The 7,445-nt window shown below is 44.1% G+C and overlaps 1 long non-coding RNA gene across 1 annotated transcript; it reads left to right on the plus strand.

Annotated features, from left to right (window-relative positions):
• The first annotated feature begins 2,156 nt into the window (after positions 1-2,156).
• LOC139600272 (uncharacterized) lies at positions 2,157-6,857 on the plus strand. Its single transcript, XR_011682469.1, has 3 exons — positions 2,157-2,306; positions 6,094-6,151; positions 6,497-6,857. It is a non-coding gene; the product is annotated as an uncharacterized lncRNA (long non-coding RNA).
• Positions 6,858-7,445: the final 588 nt, after the last annotated feature.

Consider the following 7,445-nt stretch of genomic DNA (forward strand, 5'->3'; position numbering starts at 1 on the left):
GTATGAGGTGATTTTCTCTTCTGTTTTGGAGAAAGGACAGGAAGGGTGGCAAGGCAACATGAACAAGCTGTATATGAAGGATGTGATCCTGCCCTTGGGCACTGCTGCTGCTGCTGCATGGGTCCAGGCAGGGAGCTAAACCCTCAGGTTCAGGGCTTGCGCTCTTCCACTGGGTTTCAGAAATGCTCAGCTCAGTTGTGCTTTTATTTATATCAATTCCCCATTTTCAAGGTAGCAAGAAAAAATATATTAAAAGCCTTACTAATAAACATTATAAAACATGCTTTAAAACATTCATGAAGAGGAAGAGTTCAAGGAGAGCAGTCAGTGTGAAGCAATGGTGGGGTGCAGGGACACATATGGGTGAAACACTGTGCACAGACACGAGGCCAGGACAGCCCTTGCCACACAGGCATTGTGAAAGTGGCATTGAGCTTGCCCCAGAGCAGACTCTGAGCTTGCCCAGATCCATGCACTGCAATCCCAGGCCAATGGCAATCACAGGGCATTGCAGCAGGGACACATGTGGTCCTGAGCTGAATGAAGACTCGGCCAAAACAGCCAGGTTAAATGTGACTTCCAAGCACAAGGTGGAGAAACATGGTTATTACCCTCTGCTTGGCACATCTGGAATGCTGTGTCTTGTCTGGGGCTCCCCAGGGTGAGAGACACGTACTGGAGCAAAATGTCACCAAGACATGTAGAGCTGGAGCTTATGTGCACAACAGGAGGCTGAGAGAAATGGGTCTGTTCAGCTTGGAGGAGAAAATACTCAAGTACCTCTCATTGCTGCCTGAAGCTACTAAATGAGAGGGTGAGGACAAAACAGCCTTCTCAGAGCTGCACTTTGGTGGGATAAGGGATGACAGACACATACTGGAGTATGGGAAATTCCAATTAAATATTAGCAAAAGTATTGTCAGCATAAGGGTGGTTAAATATTGGAGTCAGAAAGGTTGTAGAATCTTAGCTTTTGGAAATACTTAAAATTTGCCTAGGCAAAACCCCAAGGATTCTGATCTAGTAGACTTGCTGTGAGGAGAGTCCTGGAGCCTGGTGGCCTCCAGAGGCACCTTCCAGCCCTGCTTGTTCTACAGCTCTGTGACCACAAAAGCTCAACAGGGAAAGTAGAGTGACAGCAGTACAAAGATCAGCAGAGCTAATGACATTGAGATGTCTTAAAGTATGATTAAGAAGCAAAGGGATCTTAAAAGACTGTTACTAGAGAAATGGCAGAATTGTTCATGAAAGGCAGAAATGACAGATTTTTCCAAAACTAGCTCCCTAAGGAGATTAAAATTAAGCAACATAATTAGATTACGTGAGAAAAGGATGCTTTGTGTCCCAGCAATGAAAGATGTGGTGTAAAGCTATGTTCTTCACAATCAGGAGTTGCCAGCTAATCTGGACCAAAGAGCAGTAAGAGAAGCCTTTGAGGGTCTTTCTGGGTCATTTGCTATCTGTTTTCACCATTACCTGGATCAGAAGGAAAGTTCCAGAAAACTGAAAAGAAAATTATCCCAAGAGAAGGATCAGAGGAGAATTAAAGATCATCCTTAATGAGAATTCAACACAGAGTTAGGGAATATGGCCTTTGCCAGACCAAACAACTCAGTGATTTCTTTTAATGAGATACTGTACAAGTTTGATTGGCAAAGGTGAAAATGCTGATACCCCATACATGTGCTTCTCTGTAGCACTCGAGCTCATTGTGTCAGGCACTTGTATCACACAAGTAAACCAGTTTAGCCTTGTGGATTCAAACATGCTAAACACCATGTCTCAGACTTACAGCCTTCAGAATGCAAGAAATGGTAACAGGGGATCACTGCCAGAGCACCTCAGAAACAGCCCTGGCTGGGACCTCACCTGGGCAGCATTGTCACCTTGGGCAGTGCTGTGCTGGTCCTGCTCAGCCCTTACCTGCTCCCTTCTCAGGAATTATTCCACTGGGGAAGCCCAGCCCACTGAACCATCCCAAGGGCACCTGCAGTGCCTGAGTGTCTGTGGGCTCCCACAGTGCTGGCAGAGACCCCTCTGCCGAGGGCAATGGAAGGGTTTGGGTCTTCTGCATTGATGAAACGCCTGGAAACAGCCATCTCAGTCTGCAGTCAGACAGAGCAGAGGAGCATCATGCCTGATGGGAATTGACAGGCAGGGGCAGGCCAGGAAAGAGGAGGTTGTGAAGCACTAGTTCTGCCAAACTAACCTTATTATTTTTCCCTCCTTTATCTTTTGACATTAAACAGATTGAGTGGGAGAACGGAAGATGCAGACACAATTAAGCAGATATTGCAAACAGGAGGGTGAGTTGCTTTTTATGGCTAGTTTATGTTTCAGACACACAACTATACAGAATAATGCAATAAGAAAAACCATGCAGTATTTACCCTGGGTTTATTCACTGCAGGTCCTCTGAGAGCTGCTTTTGTTTGTCTTTATTTAATTGGCATGGTCGGATGGCCACCAGCAGGTCCAATTAAACAGATTCAATAGATTCCACTGTACATTTTTATTTTTTTCTCCATCAGTGTGTAGGAAAAACTGTCCAAAATAATTTGTCTGAGTACTAGTAATGATTATAAAGTGCACACTATTCCAGCCTGCACACAGTAAGTTTCAGCTGTACAGCATTTTACAGCCAAAGCAAACTGGGTTAATAATGAAATCACTGATGCAATCTTTAGTACAGCCTTAGTGGGGGAGAGGGTAGTGTGTTATTATATGAGATATTTGGTTGCTCAACTTTGGGCATATCTGAAACACAGAGAGGCATTATGTCATCCTTTGTAGCTATCTTAAGTTTTGGCCTGAAGCATTAGGTGGGAACAATTTAAGAAAAGCTCACCAATAGGACCTGAGCATGCCCTCAATATCAGGTATTTGTTTAAGTGCTTTGTTGAATTGGTGCCTAGTAGATCCTCTTGAAAAGAAAGTGATTTTCAATCTAATAAGGTTATCTTAGTGTGAACATTTTAACTACATCAATCAATATGCCCATCAGGAGTAAATGACTAATGGGATTTCTCTTTTCTTTCTTTCTTTGTTGCAAGAATGATGAATTGACTTTGCCTGTTGCTAAAGATTCTCATCTCCTTAATGCATTGCAGATATGTTTAATGGACACAAGCTGTCAGGGTCTTGCAGTAACCAGTTCCAACCAAAAACATTTCCCCTTCGGATTTGGTCATCATATCCCAGTTCTGCTCTCACAGTGGAAAATTTGAAAAGGCTGGAAGAGGAATATGGGGCTTCTAAAGAAGCCTTCAAAATGCAGAGAATGCAAGACTATATTGAGCAGAGTAATCTTGCTCTCTTCTACAAAGAGACAGCTAGGAGAACCAGCAGAGGTTTTGTCTGTGATGTGGAGCCTGAAGAAGCCTCCTTATCCCTTCCTGCTAAACAAGCAAAAATTGCAATTGAGTTTCCTGAAAGATCTCTGAAGAAGGAAAAGATATTGACAGGTATTTTTGAGCAATCTGTTACAGGGAAGAAGAGAGAAGAAGTCAGCTGCTCTGGAACTTTCCTAAGTTGCTCTCTGCATATAATAGAATCATAGAATCATAGATCATAGAATGGTTTGGGTTGGAAGGGACCTTAAAGATAATCTCATTCCAATCCCTCTGCCATGGGCAGGGACACCTTCCACTAGACCAGATTGCTCAGAGCTCCATCCAACCCTGCCTTGAACAATTCCAGGGATGGGGCATCAACAACTTCTCTGGACAACCTGTGCCAGTGTCTCACAACCCTCACAGTAAAGAATTTCCTCCTAACACCTAATAGAAGTCTCTCCTCTTTCAGTTTAAAACCAATTCCCCTTGTCCTGTCACTATCTGACCATTGAAAAAGTCATTCTCCTGCTTTGTTATAAGCCTCCTTTAAGTACTGAAAGGCCTCTAATGTCGTGTCCCTGGAGCCTTCTCTTTTCCATACTGAACAACCCCAACTCCCTCAGCATGTCTTCATAGGATAGGACCATCTGTTTTCATTTTGTCTGGATCAGAGTTGCTCTATTGCATGTAAATGCCAGCAAATTAATATTAGACAGTTATCTCTCTTATAAGACTCTCCAAGCTCTGTTTACTTCAGATGGACAGATAAATAGATAGGCAGGTAGATAGATACGGGTAGATATGTGTATCCTTCTTTTAACAGCACTTGACAGCTCATTAAGTAACCCTGCCAGGATGGGGTCACAGCTGCCCCTGTGAGTGGGTGAGGAAGGGACAAGTGGCTCCATCAAAAGCCACTGGGAGACTGGGAGGGGACAACACAGCAGCCCTGTAGAACTGCAGCAGGTTGCCCACACAGGGAGAGTCTGGCTTTCTGCAACACAGACTGGATCACAAACTGGGGTCCAGGTGGGACAGCTTGGCGTTTTCCTAGGTCTAAACAATTTTTTTGGAGGAAAGATTGGACTTTTTCCGTTAATTCTTCTTGGAATATAGTATGAGCAGGGATTCTGCCTGCTATAGGAGAGCCCCTGGCACAGCCAGCATGAAAGAGCCTGGCTATTCCTTGAAGGAAAGGGTTACCTATTTCCTAAGAAATTCATGCATTGGTCCTCCTTGGGGGATATCAACAGAAGAGTTTTCTGCTCACTTTTGCATTTTTCTCAATGCAAATTTGCCAGCTCCTAAGAATGAGAAAAAAAAAATTGTTCACACACGTAATGTTAATGTTTTAAAGAGCTTTCCACGTGGAAATCAAGTATTCTTATCAGGAATACATGTGAGCTGCATCCTTGAGGACAAGTCTATCCTGGCAAGAGGCTGAGAGTCTGAAACCACCACAAAAGACAGGCAGCAAATGCATGCAGAAACCTCTCTCAGTGCTATCCTAGGCAGTCATTTCTTGGATTTGCATATCACAATTAAAATTCAGGTGATATATGAAGTTTGTTTCAGTAGAGAAATAGTATGTAGACACAGGAAGGTTTACCAAGGAAAGTCAAATATGGGAATGCCTCATTAGGGACCCAGTGTCAACATTTAATATGTTTTCAAGAATTTGTACACTACCATGTAGATGGGCATTTTTTGGCTTCTTTTGATTGCTTTTCAATCTTTTTTGTCTTTCATAAGAGTGGCTTATGTAACCTGAGCAGTAACCTGCATTTCAATGCTTTTTCTGGCTCCCTGTCATAGCTACCTATACCTCTCATTTTTTACCATGTGTCTTACTCTTCCACATTTTCTTTTCTGCCATCTCCTCTGCCACCCTACTGCCCCTCCCAAATGCCTCCTCATCCCCCCTCTTTCCCAGACCCCTGTGTGTCCAGAGGCACCTCTCCTCTCTCCCACCTCCTTCTGCATACACCTGCCTAAATCTCTTCCCTCTGTCCCCTCTGAGTTTTTGGAAATAAGACACTTGGTATGGAGACACTGAGGTAGGTTACACAAGAGCAGTGTGACCGTGAGACAAGGTGAGATGACACCAGCTGACCCCGTAGGTGTGGGCTGTGACAGCCCCAGGCCTGCTGTGCTCAGCACAGAGGGGGAAATGTGCAGCCTGTGGCCACTGAATTAAGGCAAACCTGGAGGAGAAAGGTGCTGTTCTGGCAGCAAATCCCTCATGGCACCACACCTGTTTGGGCCAAAATCACCATTTTGGGTTCACTCCTCATTCTTGCAGCATCATGACCTTCCCACAGAGGGGCACCCCAGTCCTCTTCACCCCATTGCTCCCGTGCAGCCACAGGGAAGGTAAAACACCCATGGGAATATGCCCTTCCAAACAGTCTCTAAAACAAGGAGACCCAAGCTGTTTACAGAGGACACCTGAACAGAAAGGCAAAGTAAATTAGCTTGTTACTCTTGCCTCTTCCTCTGCAAAGCCTGCCCTCAGTCTCCAGCAACTTTTTTTATGGTTCCTTTTCAGGAGCTTTTTCTTTGCTCTCCCTCAATTTATTATACCATTAAAACCAGTGGGGAAAAATGTTCCTCGTTAAGGTGAGAAAGTTTTATCTGAAATACAAAATAATGAAATGGTAAGAAATCTCAAGGCAGAAAAACCCAACCAACCCGCTGTTCTACACAAAAAGAGGATCTTTTTCTTATTTTTAAAGAAAACTCTTTCTCTCCTGTCCAGCACCAGGAACATATTCTCCATCAGCTCAGCCCACAGGACCTGTGCCAAAGGAATGCAGGTAAGCAGAGTAATTGGTAACATTTTTCTGTGCAATTCAGTCACGTTAGGCTGTATTTATGCCATACACAGGCAAGCAGCAGGAACACTGAGCAACTGGAAATTTACAGTGTGCCTGAGACACTCACAGCCTGGCAGCCTCTGCTGTGCCTTTGCTATTAATAAACTGCAAGTTATGCCTGTCCAAGGGGTTGTCTTTGGGCCCCTCAACATCAGCTGTATTAAAAGGGATGCTGCCAGCCTCTGCAGAGGGGTTTTTTTAAATTTTTTATATTATTTTCCTAGACAGATAAATCTTACACAGCATCTCTCAAATCAACTGAGATGTGTGGTTTTTATTTTACAGGCTGCTCTTCCAGCTGAGGAAAAAAAGTAGGTCTGATTCCCCAGGCACAGTAAATCAGCACTATGCCACCCTTCCCAGCCCGGGAGCTGCTGCAGCCACACGGATTTGCAGCATCTGGAGACGCGGCTCCCTGCTCCCGGCTGCCCAACGCAGACACAGGGACACAGCCAACCTTCCAACGGGGAAGGCAAGGAGGAGAAATTGAATAGACACTCTTGTGAAGAGGCAAACAAAGACCACATTCTTTTTCAGTGTCTTTAAGCAGCACTCAGTTTGTTGATAACAATCTTTATAGGAATATCCAAATTATTTTTTTTTAGCTTCTTTCTTCCCTTGGCACCAAGGGAAATGGATATAAGCAGCTGTATAGGGAAAGCTGTTACATTGTTACAGGAACAAGCTGCAAGGTGTTTTTTGGATTATATTTTATAAATTACATTCATAAAAATTGTAAATATGCTATGGATTTTTAATAAATTTAAATGTCCAACACTTATATAAATAACTGTTCTAAATAACTTTAACTGTGAAAGAGTGCAGATTCTATTTCTTCCCCAGATTTTGAAAATGTTATGGATTGAAGTAAAACCTCTGATGGCAAATCAAGGGAAATCAGTCTTAAAAGTTTCCTGGCTAAAGTCACTACACGAATGCAAAAAAAAAGAGAGATTTTCCCTCATCTGAAGGTTTGTGAGAGGGCAGAATGCAGTCAGCTCCCTGCAGGGCTGGGCTGGGCTGTCCTTAAGGGCCTGGCAGTGATTTGGGGTGCACACAGAGAGCTGCCCGTGCATCACTGAGGCTGCACCCCAGCCCTTCATGGGCAGGCAGGTTGCTCATTCTGAGCCCATCTAGTTCTTAGGCAAACACCAGCTTGACCCAGGGAGCATCCCAAGTCTCCCACCTACAGCCTGGCCCCAGGAACAGGAATTTCCATGAGATTTGGGCTTGA

Source organism: Agelaius tricolor, unplaced genomic scaffold, assembly GCF_023055355.1.
Source record: "Agelaius tricolor isolate 1412-34295 unplaced genomic scaffold, bAgeTri1.0.p SCAF_26, whole genome shotgun sequence".
In the NCBI taxonomy this organism is placed as follows: domain Eukaryota; kingdom Metazoa; phylum Chordata; class Aves; order Passeriformes; family Icteridae; genus Agelaius; species Agelaius tricolor.